This window comes from Molothrus aeneus, chromosome 2 (assembly GCF_037042795.1).
Source record: "Molothrus aeneus isolate 106 chromosome 2, BPBGC_Maene_1.0, whole genome shotgun sequence".
NCBI lineage: Eukaryota > Metazoa > Chordata > Aves > Passeriformes > Icteridae > Molothrus > Molothrus aeneus.
The window spans coordinates 88334751-88353807 of record NC_089647.1 but is presented as its reverse complement, the minus strand read 5'-3'; the positions used below and the strand labels follow the sequence as shown (position 1 = coordinate 88353807).

At 36.1% G+C, this 19057-nt stretch overlaps 1 long non-coding RNA gene across 1 annotated transcript in view; it reads right to left on the bottom strand.

Moving 5' to 3' along the window:
* Window positions 1-19057, bottom strand: part of LOC136553605 (uncharacterized) — a 57271-nt gene that overhangs the window by 9440 nt on the left and 28774 nt on the right. The gene's annotated exons all lie outside the window — the stretch shown is intronic.

The window sequence follows — 19057 nt, the reverse complement described above, 5'->3', positions numbered from 1 at the left end:
AGAAACCATAAAAATATTAGTGAATAAGGCCTATGTGTTTTACAGTTCTTCACTATATATAAATAGTTTATTTGATTTTAAAGATATAAACCACAGACACAGTGTCTACCTTGCAATGAAATGATCAAATAAATAAAACTTCAATTTGGCATGAGCTGCCAGTTCTGATCTTAGTTCCAGTTCATAAGTCCAACTCACTTGAAGGTGGAATGCAAAACCTCTGCAGCACCTTCAGGACCTGTGCTAAGGATCAGGCAAAGGCATGCAAGTGGCAACAACAAACTTTATCCTGAAATTTGGATAAAATCAAGGTGAAAAGTCACCCTACAAGTCCAGTTTCATACTTCCATTATTTTCTAAAGGTCGTGCACTGCTGGCATATGCAAGTAGCTCTCCACCCATTTATGTGAGGAGGCAGTGCTGCATACCATGGTAGATGTTCTGTACTGCCTAAGCAGCCAACACACTTAAACAGTGAATTTTGCAAAGATTAATCCATCCCAGACTTTTAAAGACTATCCTAGTATTCTCCCTTTAAGAAGGAAAAGAATGTACTTGTGCTTCAGATACAGATTTCAAACACAGGCAGTTCTCTAACCTCCACAGCAGCTTGCCTTATGATCTTAGGTAAGCTTGACTGCCTTTATAATGTTGATAACATGACTTTTCCATGTGACAGAGCTGTTGCCAAGACAAATTGGTGGTATTTCCAAGTATTTGATCAGAAAGTTGAACAGAAAAAAATAATTTTTACATAATTTCCAATGAGGCATTCTGATTCTTGGCTGTCAAAGGTGACTCTCATGATCAGAGTCATACAGGACTTTTAGCTATCAGCAAATCTGTCTATAAGACTGATCTACTCTGGATCGTTGCAAAACCAGCACTGGCTCCTAACAGGTCTGACCAGCTTCTGAGATGATGAAAATAAGCAGAAATGGCTGTGGTGCTCAAGAAGGCAAGTGCTGAGCTTTTAGGAGCTGTATCCCTACCTGCATCCTTCACTGCTATCACCACAGTGGGCAATCTGTTTTTTAGCAAGTAGCAGTTAATAGATAAGTTCCAGGAAATTGTTTCTCTATTTCAGTCTAATTCATGCTGTTCTGGAGGCTTGATGCCAATGTTTGGAAGTAGATGAGGTGAGTTTTATCTTTAGCCTATTTAATGTGATCTGGAGATAACCAAAAACAAGCACCTGAAAACCAAAAATGATGCTTTAACCCAGCAGTAAATGAAAGTTGTGCAATTATAATTTTTTTCTTTTTTTTTTTTTTTTTACAATGAAGCATTTCTAGGTACAAGAGCTTCAGACAACAAAGAATATTAGACACCCTGCTGAAAATCAAGATCTCAGCAGAGTCTGAGCACTTAGGAGCAAGGCATCCTCTGACTGAGGATTTTTAAGAGTGAAAATTTTCAATTAGGTGCCTAAACGCAGTTGAAGTTCCCTACTGAACAGAATTCTCAATGTAATTCATATGATTCTTGTACATGAGCTACTAATTTGGGAAGAAGTAACTTTTCCCAAACATAAAGAGAGACTGATTCACCATCTTCTCTGGCAGTCAGAAAGATCTGTGATATGTGTGACAATTATAATTTATAAAGTGTGCCTGAATCATTATATGCAGCTATCTTTGTCCAGTTTCACATTTTGCTTCCTTTTCCAGCAGTACTTGTTTCTTAAAAGCAGTTGAAAGTGCTGTAAGCAACACATTTTCAATAATTTATTTCATTTTTTTCAAGATATAGTGCTCTTGGATTTGAGGAAATCCAAGTAGGTAAGTGCTAAACTTCAGAACAAAGAAGATTGTTCCACCCTTCTCTTATAGAAAACAGAGCTACAGAATTTGTCACCTCAGAGGGCCCAATTCTGAGTAGTACTGAGTAATGGATAGTTTGCAGGTCATAATGAGTACAGGTAAAACCGACAGATTATTCTCAGTTGCTACTTGCTCACCCCAGTAAAAAAATTTCACTGACTTGCAGTTTTACCAGGCAACACTACTTTTTTTTCCTTCGGGCTTCATATGGCTGATTTCAGAAGAATATATGGCTATGTATATATGTTTCAAATGCAGCAACAGGGAAACTACTCTGCTTACTTTCCAAGGGCCATTTACTAATCTTGAATTTAGCTAACGAAGCAGTGCAGCAGGGAGTTTATAAAGATTCCCATAATTCTACCTAGCACACGATCCAAGCACAGAGCTCTTACTGTACCAGTAGAATTTGTGACTAAAGAGGAAATATATTTGCTGAGCTGCTAGTAGGATATGGATTATGTTAATTGCAGATGAAGTTTATACATGGATTTTATTTCAAATTGTGGACATTGTCTCTTCTTATTTTGACAATGTGTGAACAGTCAAATGTGAAACTAGCTGTATAGTGTGTCCTACTTTTTCACAAAAGGAATATAATATTGATGAGAATTACAAAATAGTTTGGTCATGCTATGATATATTTTTCCTATTACTGCTATGTTTCAGAGGGGTCAGATGTGATTTACAAAACCAGGATATTATCCTCTTTCCTCTAAACTAACTTCAGGTTACCCAACAGTGGTAAGGAACTTTGAAAATATTGTATCGATTTTACAGATAAAATTCCCAACTGATTACCTAATCTGGGACTGCAAGGAAGTGTGCATAAAAGTAGTCTGAACTGTTCATAGAATTATTGTTATTAATGGCATTAATTGACAGCAGAAGAGCATGAGTTATGAGTTAAAGGAGTGCATTTCTACCAAGAGACAACAGAGAAGTGTATTTTTCAAGGTTTATTTTGTTCACTCATTTATTCAAGTTTGGTTTTGCACAAAAAATTCTGTTGCAAGGGTGAAGTGAGGCTCTGACAGAGAATCCCGAATTGTCAAGTTTTATGATTTTTTTCCCTAGTTCTTCAGTCCTTTTATACATTTGGAAGAAGTTCAACATAAAAGATGTTTCCTTTTCCTTCGGTGGGACTATTAATGTGTATAAATTTCAACCAAGTATTCTGTGTGCTGACAAAATGTTAGGAAATCAAGTCTAATGAGTGGTCAGAGAGTGCACAAAAGTAACTCTAGAAATCATAGAAACCATACTGATTTATAGAAGGCTATGCTAAAGAGTGTAGGGTTTCCATTTCTAAGGGTATAAGAATATAAGCAATGAATCAGAATATAAGCAATAAAATAGTTTTCAACCTTTTTGTATTTTGAGACAATCTAAAAATGTTTTTAGTGGAAAGGAATATATTTAAACTTGCAGATGATAAAATAGCTTTTTTAGGAACCACTGACAGGAAGCCCAAGGATGCCCAAGGGGTCACAGGCTATAAGCAAGAAATAACTGAAATTAATAATATCAAATTATCTACCCTATTCTAGCTTTGTTTCATAGGTCTGACATATTGTCTCAGATCTGCCTTATTAATTATCTGGGCTTATATTACTATGCTCCTTACATATCTAGAAATGCCAAAAACTACAGAAAAGTTTTTTTTTTTGAATTTCATTACATATCATCAAAGAGAAATTATATTTTATGAAGACAATAAAATGAAAAAAAAGATTCCATTCACATATAATGTGTCAGTAATTTATAACCAATTTATCAATGACCATGCAGCTGCATGCACTGTAATTTAAAAAAAAAAAGCTCATATAATGCTCACATAGTCTCTGAATGCATAGCATCTTAATAAAGGAAGAGGAAGCCACCAGAGTAATTAGAAAGGTATATTGTAGTGCATATAATGGCAGAAGGATGTTTGTATTATAGTCCAACACATCATTAAGGATACAATTGTTATTTAATGTGGCACAATCATCTTTCTACTCTTCATGAAATCCACTTAAGTAATTACTTTTCTTAGCTCATTGGCTCTATGAACTGACAGTTTAGCAAAGTGCTATGTCTAAAGAAATACTGAATCTCCATTTTTATAATATCCTACCTTTTTAGCTTGACTGTTGCTGCTTACTTGGACTGTTGCTGCTTACCTGAAATGGCCATTTTCTCATGTGAAAAATGGATGAGGAGAGTGTTAAGGAGGGGGAAAAATTGGAATGGGGAGGAGAGAAAGGAAAGAAATACCAAAAGCTTACAGGGCTGTCTTAAAGTATGTAAATATTAAATGAAAAGCCCAAATTCCTTTTCTCTACAGTGTACCCCTTTCCCCCAGTCTTATCTTCTAAACATATATATAAACATATGTCATATTAATTGCTTGTGCAATATTTAATGATTTTTATTTCAGTTCGCAGCAGAACAGTAGCTCAGTAGTGCAGAACCTTGAGTTGCAATTGAGTTGATTTTAGGAGGAATAGTTTTACAAAGAACAGTTTTCAAGATTTTGGAGACTGCCGTTATATAAAAGATAGTAATGAACATTGAATAACATTATTTTACCTTATAATCTTTCTGCATTTACTAATGCAATAATATAGGGGAGCAAACATCATTTATGTACTCAAAGCTCATTCGTTTTTTACCTGTCATGCATATTTTAATGTAAAGTTCAAGACCATTCTGCAGAGCAAGCCCAACATTTAGCAGACACAGCACTGAACTGCAACATTTAAATTGCCCAACAGAATGTTTTCCCTTCTTTTTTTTTGCATTTTAAACTTTAAGCTCTCTTTCAAAGGAAGTTGTTGTCTTCGTGTTTGCTAGCATTACAAGAAGGTAAGTCTGAAATAGCTTTATCTTATTTGGTAGATCTATGTTTGATGCTCTTTGTTTGAATAGAAGTGTCAGCTGTATTTTACCTTATTATATAAAAAAGTTTCAGAATTTAATTAAGGGTCAAGTACCCGCTGCAGATAAATGCAACAGCTAGAGCATATTTCTGATCTCTCTGAAGACTGCAATCATGAAAATTATTATCATTGAGTAAAACTGGTCTCAATGATGGTGACGGGGAGATGGAATCTGTGTTAGTCAGCCATAATTTACATAATAATGGGTTCTGAGTTTTCATCAGCACCTTTTGTTTTTACAGTGCTTACTGCTACAGTAAATTGTCAAAATGTCATTCCTATCCAATCAGCCAGAAAATATCAACAGTAAACAAGGCACAAGAAGAAATTCTCTGATTTAAAGTATGGTGGAGGAAATAGTAAAACAGGACACTGGAATAGTTGTAGCAGTCTTATTCTGTTACTTTCAACAGCACTGCTGAACAACTTATGAAAAATTACTTTTTAATGAAGCAATGCCACAGAGGGGAGTGATGTCATTAAAAGAATCTCAGCACACAGTTAGATAACTGGTTTGGTTATATTTAGGTTTGCCATTACCTGTTTGCTTCATCTTCTGTGGTGCAGTATATTTCACTCCTCCAGTCAAAATAGGATCAGCTGGAAAATTACTACAGTCTTGGTAACCCCAGATATACAAGTGCCCAAAAGCAACTTAATCAAGGAGAGCACCGAGTCCTAATGAAAATGCTAGCCCAAATAACTCTATCTTCTCTCTCTCTAACAAACACAAAAAGCATGATAGTCTTTAATCTGAAATGAATTCAGTATAACTTTCTGCCACTCTCTAAGGTTCACAGAAGTGTAAGGAGAGGAAGTGCATGAATAAGTCACAATGTAGGCTTTATAGCCATTACTTTTATACTATATTCAAATTAAAAGATTCACATTGTGTTTGAAATAAAAATGAATAAAGTGGCATCCTGCCAAATATAACCAGAAGCCACCCTTGTGTGGAAGTGGAATAAATTGGCTCAAATAGTACTTAATTTATTTTCAGAAAATGACAAGTTGTATAAATGTATCTCTAAAACGGAGAGGCAAAAACTTAAAAAAAATTTCTTTGCATTGTGGTTCATAAGGTTGACACAGTCATTGCCTGTATATAAACAGAACAAAACCTGATAAATGCTCCTCAAGGAGGGCTTCCAGCACTGTGTTCTGAAAAATCTTCAAAAGATTTGATCACATGGTTGAGTCACCTCAGAAAAGACTCACAGTACCTTCTTTTGGAAATGAATAAGAGTTTAAAATCTATTGAAATGAAGTGTTGACATAAGGAAGTATTTTGTAGAGCTTTCAGGTTTCTTTACCATTCACTTTATTTTACTTGGCTACTTTTAATTTTTTTTCCCACTTCTTCTCTTTGAAAATCCTGCATTGTCCAAGCCCTTTCGATTAAGCAGCTTGCCTGAATGAAAGCACTGTGATGAGGTGGCGGTGCATCAATAAACAGGGTGCCTCTCAAAGCAGGACAGAATGCTGAGAAATAGGGCTGATCAGCAGTAATTACTCTGACACTTCATGCAGTACAGGGAATTAACTCCTAGGACTTTGGGCCAAATGGAGAAGTAGTAGTTGATGTTCCACATTGTGAATGCCTCAGTGCCTGAACCCATTATGAGTTTAAACGGAGAAGGGAATTCACTATTACAGGACTTTTTTCTTTCCTTCCCCCCACCCCCAGCTAGGAATGTGAAGCAGAGTGAAGAAAACAGAAATAATTCAGTGTGCTGAGCAGGCTGCATTTCTGGTTTTTTGCTAAGGCCTTTGCATTCATTTTTCATTAAATCACAAATAATTCAATAAAGGGATGCCCATAACAAGCATATTTATGGGAATGCAGCAATCGTGTTGAGGAAGACACCCCATATGCCAAGTTAAGGAAGTGGAATTGCTCTAAGGCAGACCTGCAGAAACTAAGGTACACAAAAACACATAGCAGGAGGGGAAATACAGCTAAAAAGGCAACTAGTTAGCAGCTGCCACTATGACCTTTAACTGCATCCATGGTAACTGGGCTAAAGATGGAGTTCCATTTTATTATTCTCACACCCACAATGTTAAGCCTATGAATCCCATTGCAATTTAATGGCTGAAATCAGAAGGCAGATCTGTGTTCATTGGACCAGTGCCGACATCCTCTTAGCTAATGAGTGCAATAAACATTTTCATGCCAGGAAACCGATGCAAGTGGAAATATTATGCCATGCAGAAATCTATCCCCCAAACACAAAGAAATGGTCAGTATAGTCAGTCCTTTATGTTCATTTGCATATACTGTAATTTTTCAGGGTTTAGACCACTCGTCTTTAAGCAGGAAGATATTTAACCCATATATTCTTTAATACTGTGCCATGCAACAGCATTCAATTTATATTAAGAATCATGGGAAGAATTACATATTCTAGAGCTAATGACTATAGCTGCCTCCAATTATTTTCCTAAAGGAATGTTATGTTTTCAAAATTTTTTTTGCTTTCATGCACCTAAAATATATTTCATCCATTTGCAGGCTATCTTCAGTACCACCAGCTGAGCAAAAAACCAGCAAACCAGCAAACTCTTTCAACAAAAAAGAAGGCTTTGTTCTAACTTTGTTGCTGTTGTAATGTGACTCAGAGAGTTTTTCTTAAGCATCAGTGACAACAGTGTCATATTTTTGCCATGTGAGCTGAAAGCAAGACATATATCATCCTTATTTGGGCTGAAGAACCAGAGCAACAACAGCAGCGGTTAAAAGGATCTGTGCTGGATGCAACTTTGAAATCTCAAGCACTTCCACCTCTCAAATTCTGTGGAAACCTGTAAAATCCAAAATGAGAGGTATGGAGTGGAGCCAATTTGATTTGTAAGCTTTTACCCGGGAAAAACAGAAGTAATGAGGAGTAGCCATAATTATTTTAAAAATGAAAAATATAACAATTTAGATGCATTGAGCCATTGAGCCATTTATCTGTCTTATGTCCCCGCCACCCCTAAAGAAGGAACATTATTCTAATAACAAAACAGACCAGGGTGAAGAAGAAAACTCTCAATGCATAAATGTGTAGCTGGGAAATGAAGGTCACCAAAATCTCCTTGAACTCTTGGGTAAACCCACCATATTTGCTTCAAAGTGGTGCAGTCAAAGACATAAAACTGCATTAGTACCCTCATAAAGAGCGTTATGTGAAATATCCCTGCCTCTCACAGTCAACTTCCTCCTCTATCTAAAAATACCCAGGATTTTATTTTTGTTAAAATGTTAGCATGGCATAAGGAGAGAGGGCTTAATGACTTCCCTTGACAAGAACTACATGTATTTTTTTTCTTATGGAATACTGCCAAATATCCTTTGTAATAAAAAGCTTGAACTATTTTGCTAACAGAAGCCGCTTGTTCTGGTAACTCTAAAGGTCAGACAGAAAATAATTTTGGTGTTTCTTATCTTTTAAAATAATGTCACTTTTTATCATTATGGTAACATTTTGGACAACAAAGAAAAGAGAAAACAGTAGATATGATACCCCAGACCACCAGGTACACTATTTCTTAAAAGATATTAAGTTAAGAAAGCTGTTAACCAATTATACCAAAGACTGGAAATGTCACAAAAGCCAATGAAATCTCCCTGGTAACATTCAGAAATAATATGCTTTGGATCATACGGTATATTAAATGACAACTGTCAATTTAAAAAAGAAGTTCTCCAAAACCTTTGATGTATGACAATTTAGAAGTTGAAACACACTGTTCTTACCATTTAATATCTTTGAGATAAAAAGCTTTTGACATGTTAACTAATGTGAAGGAATAAGTGCTCCTCTCATTTCCCTAACACAGTACTGGACTGCCCTGAGTGGCTTTTTGTGATAAATGTCATAAGAAGCAAGGTGGTATGTAACCATTTTAGTTAGTTAAATATATGCACTTATATTACATTACATAATAGAGACAGGTGCGATTTTTCTAACCTAAATATTGTTCTTTGGTACTGGAAGTATTTATTTAAGTTAAAATGGGCGTTTGAATAGGCACTGATTGTCAATATTATTTAATTCACTCTTCTATCTGGGGCTGTAGTACAGCATGATTCAGAGGAAATTGTCAGTGTCTGAATGTGCAGCCATTCCAGGACAAAAGGTCTTTGAACTGCATGTTAGTTGCCTTTTTATTGTTTGTTTGTTTTCCCCACAAAATGGAAATCATCTCTATCTTCAGGCATCTGGATTGGGTGGTTCCCAGCTAGTTTAGGAAATCTCCCTGGAGCAGTGCTGGGTGGCAATGCTTGGCAGGACACTTCAGCCAGGCTCTCAGAGTCATCGACCTTGCCGGATGCTTCCTCCTTACCCCAGGAGTTCATCTCAGCCATTAATGGGGTGGCTCAAATCTGTGTGCCTTTGACAGGGTCCCAAATGGAAGTCTCCCATTTTTAGCATAATCTGAAGATGAATCCTATCAGGTGTAAACTCTTCTTGTGCCACTGAAGAAATGGAGCTCAGTAATGACACTCAGATAAGCCTGACCCTGGATAAAGGGGGGTGTTAGAGAGTCTAAGCCATAGGTGATCAAAAAAAACCCAAAAGTGATTCAGCAAAGACATTTAAGGTATGAATTTTGAGTTTTCTAAATTAACACCCTGTAAAAGGGAAGATTAGGTAGCTAAGTAAATAGGAAACTTCTAGGTGTGTTGGCTGACTTTAATGAATTGTGAGCGTGTGCTAATTGTTAGGCACAGCATGGATATGGTTTTGTGATCCAGAAAGTATCATGTTGAAGGTCTGCACTGATTAGTGGTTGCAGACTATGTTTGAAGGTGATTCAAAAACAAATCTGCACCTCCAAAAAAGGAAAAGTTATAAACAGTGTAGACCTCACCAACTGGCATCACTGGACTCTGGGGAAGAGATAGGTTCATGAACCTCTTCTAATTACTGTTATAGACACAGACCAGGAACACCACTGCACATTGCTTCAGATCACCTCCAGACATTTCACAATTGTTTTGCTGAAGAGCAAACCATAAGTTAACTATATCACAACTGGGAAGCTTTAAGAACAAAATCAGTAAATTTTGTATTCACCAGAAAAAATTGAAATAGCAGATGGTAAGCATAGTTGTGAAGGAGGTAATAAACATGATCTTCTGGGAAATCTTTCTGACCCCAAAAGCAAGAGCAAAAGACACTTATCTTGAAACTTTGGCTGCACAATACTTTTGAAGATGAAAGTTTTTCTTTTGTGGATCTTGGAGGCATTGGGACCTAATTCTGCTAGGCCAATGAGCTGCATTGACAGAGTGGGCTTCAGCTCACGGGCAGAGCAGGTTACCGTCTTGTGGATGATACAAAATAACTTTACAAACTGAAGGCTTTGTGTTGACAAATGTAATATGGACCTAAGCTATGTATACCCCATTAGAACCCATGAATTGCAGAAAATTAATATAAGTGGCTGGAGAAACCAAGCAAAATGTATTAAAAACATAGGTATAAACAAGACAGCATTTTTAATTTTTGCCAAAAAATAATCTACATATAGGGCAGAACTTTCAGAAAGGTGAAGAGGAAACATTTCTCAGTATGATATTGAAAATGCAGACTTAATAAGCATTTCTGGTTTGAATCTGATAAAGTAAAATTAAATGTTTAAGTATGTTTTATGTATAATTGATATTTTGTTCTTTGATAAGGGTTATATTTAATTTCAGGCTAATATGAACAGATGTATTTTTTTCTTTATATTTTCAACACAAAACCCCCCAAATATTTTAAACATCATTTGGTTTTGCTTTTAATAGACAAATATGTATCTAAGTACTTAGAAAATGTGGTGAAATTTCAGAATTCATTTAGTAAAGATCACTTTATCTCAGTGCTTACACCATTTTCTATGAGACAAGAGAACAGGAACCTTATTCCCATTCAAGAGAAGGAGATTTGAGCTTTCCTTCCCCAGGTCATGGGTGATATATATATATATATATATATATATATATATATACATAAATATATATATACCTAAAAGTTAAAGAAATCAGACTACTTTATGGTTTGGGCATGACATTTAAATTCTGCATACTTTTACATGCATCAAAACTAATGTCTTTAGGTGACTTAACAATTCAAGGTAAAAAAAGTTCAGGCCTACTTGTATCATATAAAGATAATGAAGAGGATTTCCCATTAGTAATCCAAAAAGGTGTTGAACAACAAAAAATAGTCATTAACATTCTGAAATCCAAAGTATTGGATAACCAGCACTTAAGAATTTCTATGAGCAGCTGGAGAAATCTTCAACACAGTGATGGTAATTCTGAACGAGTCCTAACATATAATAAATGCTATAGAAGGTAATGAGACAATATTACTTTTCAGACATCTTTGCCTGCTGCCTGCTGCTCTTATGGAAAACATTGCAAAGCTAACATGGGATGTTTCTCCTCTGATTTCTCAAGAACTTGTACCAGAGGAATAATTGCAAGCATTTTGTTAACAGTCCAGAATTCAGAATAACATTACTCCTGGAAGAAATTATGGGTAAGTCAGTGGTAAAAAAAAAAAGAGATCACTGTGGAGGTAGAAAAGAATGCTTAATTAACTCAGTTATTAAAAATTGGATACTTTAATACAATCCAATCCTTACTTGCATTTCTAGAAGTGAGGATGAAAACCACAGAACAGAATGACTGAAAAGATTGGCTGAAACAACAGAAGATTCACACTAGGTAAGCAGCCAAACAATGTCTCAGAATGGGGTGGTGTAGAAAATCCCCAGCATGATGTAGAAAATCACCAAAATGATTGCTGAATGATCACTGAGGGAGCAGGAGACTTGATTTTCCTGTTACAACTTGGGGAGGACAATTCTGGAGCCTTGCCTCAACTCCGCAGTCCTCATTTTTGGAAAGACTCAATGAAGCTACTGGAAAGGGTAGACAGGAAATACAGAAATGTTTCAAAAATAGGAAAAATGCCTTCTGGTGAGAGATTTGGATCTTTCTGTTTATGAAGCAGAAGATTGAGAGGTGACTTGCTTATGGCATATATACCTTCTCAGGCAGAAAATAATGGATATGAAAGGACTCTGTAATCTAGTGGAGGAAGGCATAATAAGAACCAAAGGCTGGAGCCTGAAGCCAGATGAATTCAAATTGGAAATAAGGCACACACTTTTAATGCTGATAGCTATTAGCTATCAGAACACATTATAGAGGGAAGTGGTGGATTTTCCATCTCCTGAGATCTTCAAATCAAGATTAGATAACTCTCAGGAAGATATACTTTAGCTGCAGAGAAACTATTTGGCTCAGGGTAGGGATAACTGTTTTGAAAGATAAGTGTCTGTGATCAAGAAGAAAGTAGATTAGATGATCTAAGAGTTCCTCATTGCTTCTTGCACTATGAAAATTTGAAAACCTGCAGTATGTAGCTGGGAGTCAATCTGAGTCTTCCACCCCGGATTTAGTCCAATCAGATTACTGGTGCATTGAAGTGAAATTCATACCCCATCCCTCACTCTTTCATATTCCTTTGCAGGGTTTACCCAGAGGGAAGACAGATTTATTGCTGTTTGCTTTCTTTCAGTATGCTGCTAAGGCAATGCTGCTCCATGTTGGAGAAATTAATGGAAAAGGTCTGTAACCACTGTTTAGACTTTCATTCATGCTTCATTTCCAGAGGAGCTCAAAAGAGATATCAATGTGTCTGGCATGTACTTCTAGGATTATGGCATGGCAAAATGCAGGAAAGTTGTGTTGACTATAATACCTATTAAGGTCATTAATTATATGATTGCAAACTATGTTTGCAATCTTTACTCCCAATCCACTGCAATTACTGGAAAATCCTTGCTCCATATGTGAACAGAGGCATCAAAAAGAACAGTTTTATAATTTGTGGCATCCAAAGATAGGTACAAAGAAGTTGGAAATTCATTATTGTGTTAAGTGACATCCTTTCTTAAAGGGTGCTGTGTAGTCCAGGTAGGGAAACAAAACAGGAGAATATTTTCTCTGATCCTGGCCTCCTATATCAGGCAACTGGTATAAATAATTTGTTTACAGGGCTTGTATTTCAAAAGACCACAGACTAGTGATGACACTTACAAGAAAAGCAGGCAGTCAGTACTTCAGAATAGTTTTGGTAATTTGGCATGCATTTATTTATCTCAGATTTTGGCTTGGAATTTCTGGCTTAAAACCCTTTTTTTGATGGTGAGGGGAATAGAAAAAGGATGTGCAAGGCAATGTAGGTAGGAAAAAAATGAAGATAAAATTGGTTTAACAGGGAAAAAAGGGAGAAGAAAAAGTCATCATATATTTGGAAACAAATAAAATGAACTGGTGAAATTATAGTGCAAAGGGACAAGTTTATGAATAACAGTTCTATGGACTCTTAAGGCATAAGTGATTTTATTTAACTTGAGCTGTCAGTGTCTGAAGTCATCATAGATTCCCTCTAATGCCAATGGAGAGAAAGAGATGCTTTTAAAACATGATTCAGCTGACCTATCTTACCCATCTACTTCGGGATGAGATGAATCATACCCTAAAAGTGCCTATTTCTCTCTATTGATTATGAAAAGGGTCCAGAGTGACAAATTCAGATGTAGATGTCTCAGTTATAGATTTTTGTACTTTGTTGGATGAATTCCACTATTAGAGCCTATAGATCCTGACATATCTTGACTTTTTTCCATAATTTCTTATTGAAAAAACAGCTAGTATGGAAAAATAGAGGAGATACACATACATTTGTATTAGGTGCAATTTACTGTAGAATGGCTGAAAAATTGACATTATGTGTGTGAAATGTTGACAATTTGATGAAAAAAATCAACGCCCAAAATATTTCACTTGAGAAAGAAAATATTTCTCTGTGGAAATACTGACATGTGGCCTCATGTCAATGACAGGTCAGTCCTTCAGGCTTCCAACCTTCACTCCAGGACACTGTTTCTACCTGGTCTACATATTCCAGGATTCATCCTGATTCCTTCCATTGGTGATCTTGGTTGTGCTGCTTGGGATCCTCATTCCAGTGACACCTTGCAAGAGATGAACCCAGCTAAGCAGCCAGAGTCAGGCAGGAGAGCCTGGAAGCATGAAGTAGTGAATTTACAAGTTCTGCAAGATGGCACACTTTTAAATGAAGTATGTAGAGTTTTGATACAATCATAGCAAATTAATGTTTTAAACATGCACATGGCATTTTTAAAAAAGAAATAAATTAGTTAAGAATCATCCTGACTTCTCAACACCCAGACTGTTTATGCAGCCTTCAAAAAAAGCTGAATTGTGGTTGCATGCTTATTCCTTATTTTGTTACTGTATTTCAATGCTCTTTATAATATTCCAAGTCCTCTTTGATAGATTTATGATGATATTTTAGATTTCTGTGTTCCTTTTCCCTTTCTGTTTCCCTTTTCTTATCCCTTTCCATATCCATTCTTTTTTTTTTACTTCTTGTCTCAGCCTTTTCTTGTCTCCCTTTCTCTCTTGTTGAGGAACTCTGGATGGTGCTAATAAGCTTACTACAACTTTTACCAAAGTGTAGTTAGTAAAGATTACTTTCCAATATGGTTACCGCACAGAAAATCACAAACAAATTAGATCTGTTCTGCAGGTTATCAAATCAAATTTAAGTGCAAAGATATGCATAAGTTAAGTTCAGAAATATCTTTGAAGATAAATCTTATGCATAATTTTTCTAGAGATAACATCATGTTCAACTTACATTGCATTACCCATGTGCACAAAATAGTAACCTTCGTGAATGGTTTAAACAAGTTTTGCTCTTCAAGAAGCCAGAGATTATGACTCTTGATTCCAGCTGGGGGGAATTGAAAAGTAGAAAATTTTAGTATTTCCTTTAAATGAAAATCTCAGTTTTAAAAAGAAGAACAAAGGCTGAACAACCTCTGAGGTTCTGAGCTTCCTTCAGAGAGCTCTGCTGATGTTCCATTATTTATCAATAAAACTAAGGTGTATGGAGAAATAGGCTACTCTTAGTTTTATTTGGCATTTAAATTCAAATGCTTATAACAGCATATTATATGATGCAAATAAAAAATAGACTTTAATGATACACGTTACACACAACCAAAAGCTCTAATGACATAGTCAAGAACTCAAAAAAATTTGCCTTTTAAATATGCATAATGTTTTGCATTTGATTATGTATTCACATATTATTTATTTTTACAGATGTCACCTTGCATTTTCCCAAACCTTGATGCCCTCTAAATTCCAATCTGCCACAGCCTTCTCAGTTCAATGTCTTCCTCATAGGTAGTCCTTTAACTCAGTTCCATTTTCACTCACTGTAGTGAAATCCTTTGCCAATTCAGCATGAGATTCACTGCTCACAGTAACAGTCTCATCTCAGAATTTTTACTTGGGCTTAGGCATCCTTAAGCTGTCCTGATCTCTGTTCTACCCATGAAGATCCCCAGTTGGCTTTTTTTTACACCTTTTCTGTGCTGGTTTTACTGGCTTTGCCCGTTGCCTGACTCCCTACCTCAGAGGGTGAGGGCTTCCTATTTCCTAAATACCCACTCCAGTTCCCAGCTTAGTGGGAAGGGTGTGTGTGTGGTATATTGAGGGAATGATTATCCTCCTATTGTATCATCACATCCAGAAACTGTGTCTGGTTTTAGGAGCCCAAAGCAAGAAATACATAAATGAGTGTAATCCAGGGACTAACAGCATGTTTCCCATAAAGAATGAGCATTTTTGGCAGCTGGGTTTTGTTCAGCCTGGACTGGTGGCTGCAGGGGGACCTCAAAGCCAACTTTCAACATTTATGACTAGGCTACTCAGATGGCAGAGATAATTCTATCACTGAAGTGTGAGGCTAGAGAACAAGAGATAATGGACTTAGATGGAAAGGGAGGTGTTCTGACTGGATCTAAGAAAAAAGGTTTTTAACTGAAGAAAATAAAGTACTAGAATGGATTTCCCAGGGAGATCATCATGGAATCCACTCTTAGAGGTTTTCAAGACCTGACAGAACAGAGTCCTGAGCAACCTGGCTTCTGAATTTGATGTTGAATTTGTTCTTATTAGAAGGTTGAACCAGAGACCTCCTGAATACTCTTTAAAACTACACAGCCCTGTAATACTGTGAAACCTCTGTTGAAAACATTTTCCTAGAAGTTCTTCAGTTGTCCAATTTAGAATGGGTTTAGATTTATATCAATCCAATGGATCCTTTTAAAACTTTGCTCTCAAGAACAGAATGCTTGGAATTCTTCAACGGAAAGACTACTAGAATTTTTTCAATGTATACAAAACAAGTTTATCTCCCTGGACTCTTTGTTGGATACTACTGAGTCTAAAACATCTGAAGAAAGAAAAATGAAGTCTGAAGCAAGGTGAATGTAAAATAGAATTCTGAATCTTGGACTCTTGCTGGTCTACCAATAGTGTTACCAATGTTGCTGCTAATCCATCACGACTACAGTGAAAACTCAGCTTCCCATACCACCAGCAAAACATCACATGTTAAAACCAAGCAATTTTCCAGATACAAGTTCTTAGGGGGAATACTTCGGTTTGGCAAATAAAGAGGTAAACCAGAATATAGTCTGTTTTATCATCTGTTCTTAATGCACTATAGTGTTTTTAAATTGAGTTGTATGGAATTAATAATTCAATGTATTGGCCAGTTGTAAAAATTATGCTTGATATCAGCTGTAATATTTTAACAGTTTTTCTCCCCTCTTCCCATGCCCCTCCCCCTGCCCCTTACAAAATTTATTTCTGACCTGCCATGAGGTTTTCCTTTGAGATTCCTGTAGTTCCAAATATGTATGACTTAGCTAAGAGACAATTGCTGACAAAATTAATCAAAAATGAAAAGAATGCTGCATCTACAAGCACAGGACACCACACAAAGAAAATAAGGTATATTTTCTCATACTTTATGGTGAAGAAAGTGGAAGATGGAGCAATGTTTATTGCTCTTAAGCTTGGAAGCTAGGGGTTTCTTGTAGAAAAAATGCCAAATTAAAAATTGGGCTGCAGAGAAAATTAAACTGTAACGTGATGGGAAGTATCTCAAAAATGGAATACACAGAGAAAAGAAAAGCTGAAATATAATAGATTAAAAGAGTATTTTCATAAATTAAGTCCATCAGTATAGATACTTGTCTGCTTGTTTTATCAGTGTTATCTGACTGGTTATCAGTGTTGATTAAACTCATAAATGATAAGTGAACTTTATATGTGGAAGACCCTTTGGGAATTAAGAAACTATGTGCACTCTAAGCCTGACAGCTGATGTCAACATTTTCATTTCATATTTTCTAAACAAGCCAAGAAAAAGACAACCAGTTTGTAAGGTGCTCAGAATGGGCAGACTTACAGCGGAAGAACTCAGATAGACCTACAGATTTATATGCACCAGATTTCTGGTCTGGAATAGGAAATAGACTTTCATGTATTAAAAGGAGCAAGCTAAAATGGCTGTAAAGTCCTGAAAAGAGGAAATTAAATTCCTCTTCCAAAAAAAGAGGAAATGAAATTCCAATGAAAACTGGTAAAACTACCTTCAGAATATCTGCAGAATTTTTGCAAGCTTCAGGATGCCACATTGACTCTGCTGTAAGTATTCACTTGAAAGGCACAAAGACTTAATCAGAAAACTATGCTTCTGGTCATTTTATTCCATTTTTATTAGGTATGTGATGACCTCTCATAGATTTTTTTTTTTGTTTTGACTATAAGTCAGTAGGATTCTCCTTATCCACACCAATATCTTGTACATTTGTGACTCACCTCACTTGAGCTTGAAGGGTGGTTTCAGGGTAGCAGCTTCCCCAGCCCTTCCTCACTGGATATTTCCAGGTGGATATTGACATTAGTTCTTGCAGGCCAGGAGTTTGGGGGCAGATGTAAGTGATGGCAGGCTTTGCCCTGAGTGAATTCTGTTCATGTAACCATCCACACCACTGCAGCCAGACCACCGTTTCCTGAGGCCTGGATAAAAATATTTCCCCTACCACAACCACCCTAGGGGAATAAAAAAACCCAGCAAAACAAAACTGAACTTTCCATACAGACCTTTTATTTTAAACAGCCAATGTTAAATTTCTGCCAAACTTTGAAGGTGTTTTTGATTATGTAGCTTTCAACTACCATGGAATTAATATAGAAAAACTTGTGTTCTTCAGGGAGCCCTGTCATACATCTGCAAAATAAGGTTCTTTTTATGTACCTACACATTAACATTGACATCCACTCCCTCATTTAATTAACAACATTTGAATGTCGTTTCCTTTCATGTAGTAATTGTATTTTTTATTCCTAAAATGATCTCTTGTTTTGTAGAGAGATAAAATTGGAAAATGTCAAGATTTGTACAGAAAAAAATCCAGTAACAATAAGAGGTTCCTTTTTACCTTGTGGTTTTTGAAATCTAAATCTGGCCTTTCGTAGTAAGTTTTGAAAAAAAAAAATTATGTGGGAAATGAGTCTCTAGATTTTGACTTGAGGGAAGGACTTTCTAAATTATTTGTTTCTTTCTTTCTGTGAGTTCAAAGCTAACATGCTGGGTCTGGCAACTCTCATCTCTTTAGGACCCTGGTAGCAACTAGAAATAGTTGTGGTTGTTAATGTAGGTACACACACTGGAGAATCCAGAGCATGTATTACATGTCCACCAAAGAGTTCAATTCCAAAGAAGGAGAAGCTAAAACTGCATTAGTAATGCTTCACTTTAACAGCCAGATAAAAGATATATGGTGGAAGAACACAATTCAGTGTTCACTACCTACTTGAATTTCTTTAATAATGCCAATGACCTCATGAATATTAAAATGAGTCCTGGGTTATGTGTCCTTATGTAAGCTATTCCTCTTGTATCCGGTAAATGGTGTCCATGCAGTTATTAAAAAGAAGAAAAGAGAGGAAAGTGAGGTTAGATCACAGGGGAAAGGTCAACCTTTTGGGAGAGGTCTCAGAACTCTTTTTTTGGTACTTCATCTAAAGAACGAGGAGATATTGTGTAAATAGTTTGGGTTTTTATAAATCAGAATCTAAGTGTGTGAAAATCAATCCTTTCGTTTATGAAACATAAGTGTGCACAGTAAGGTAATACTGTAGTGATTTTTGCTGCTTTTTATTTTACTGAAAAATTTCTTCAAATTAAATACTTTAACAGAGAGGTGATAATTATTGTATTGCAATAAGCCTAGTCCTTTTGTAGTATTTTTTCTGGTGATTAAAATATTTATATAATTACCATAGTAAGTGAACTGATGCACTTTGCTGCTGGAAGAAAAATAAATGTTTGCATAGGTTTGGGATAAGGTACTTGGACATTT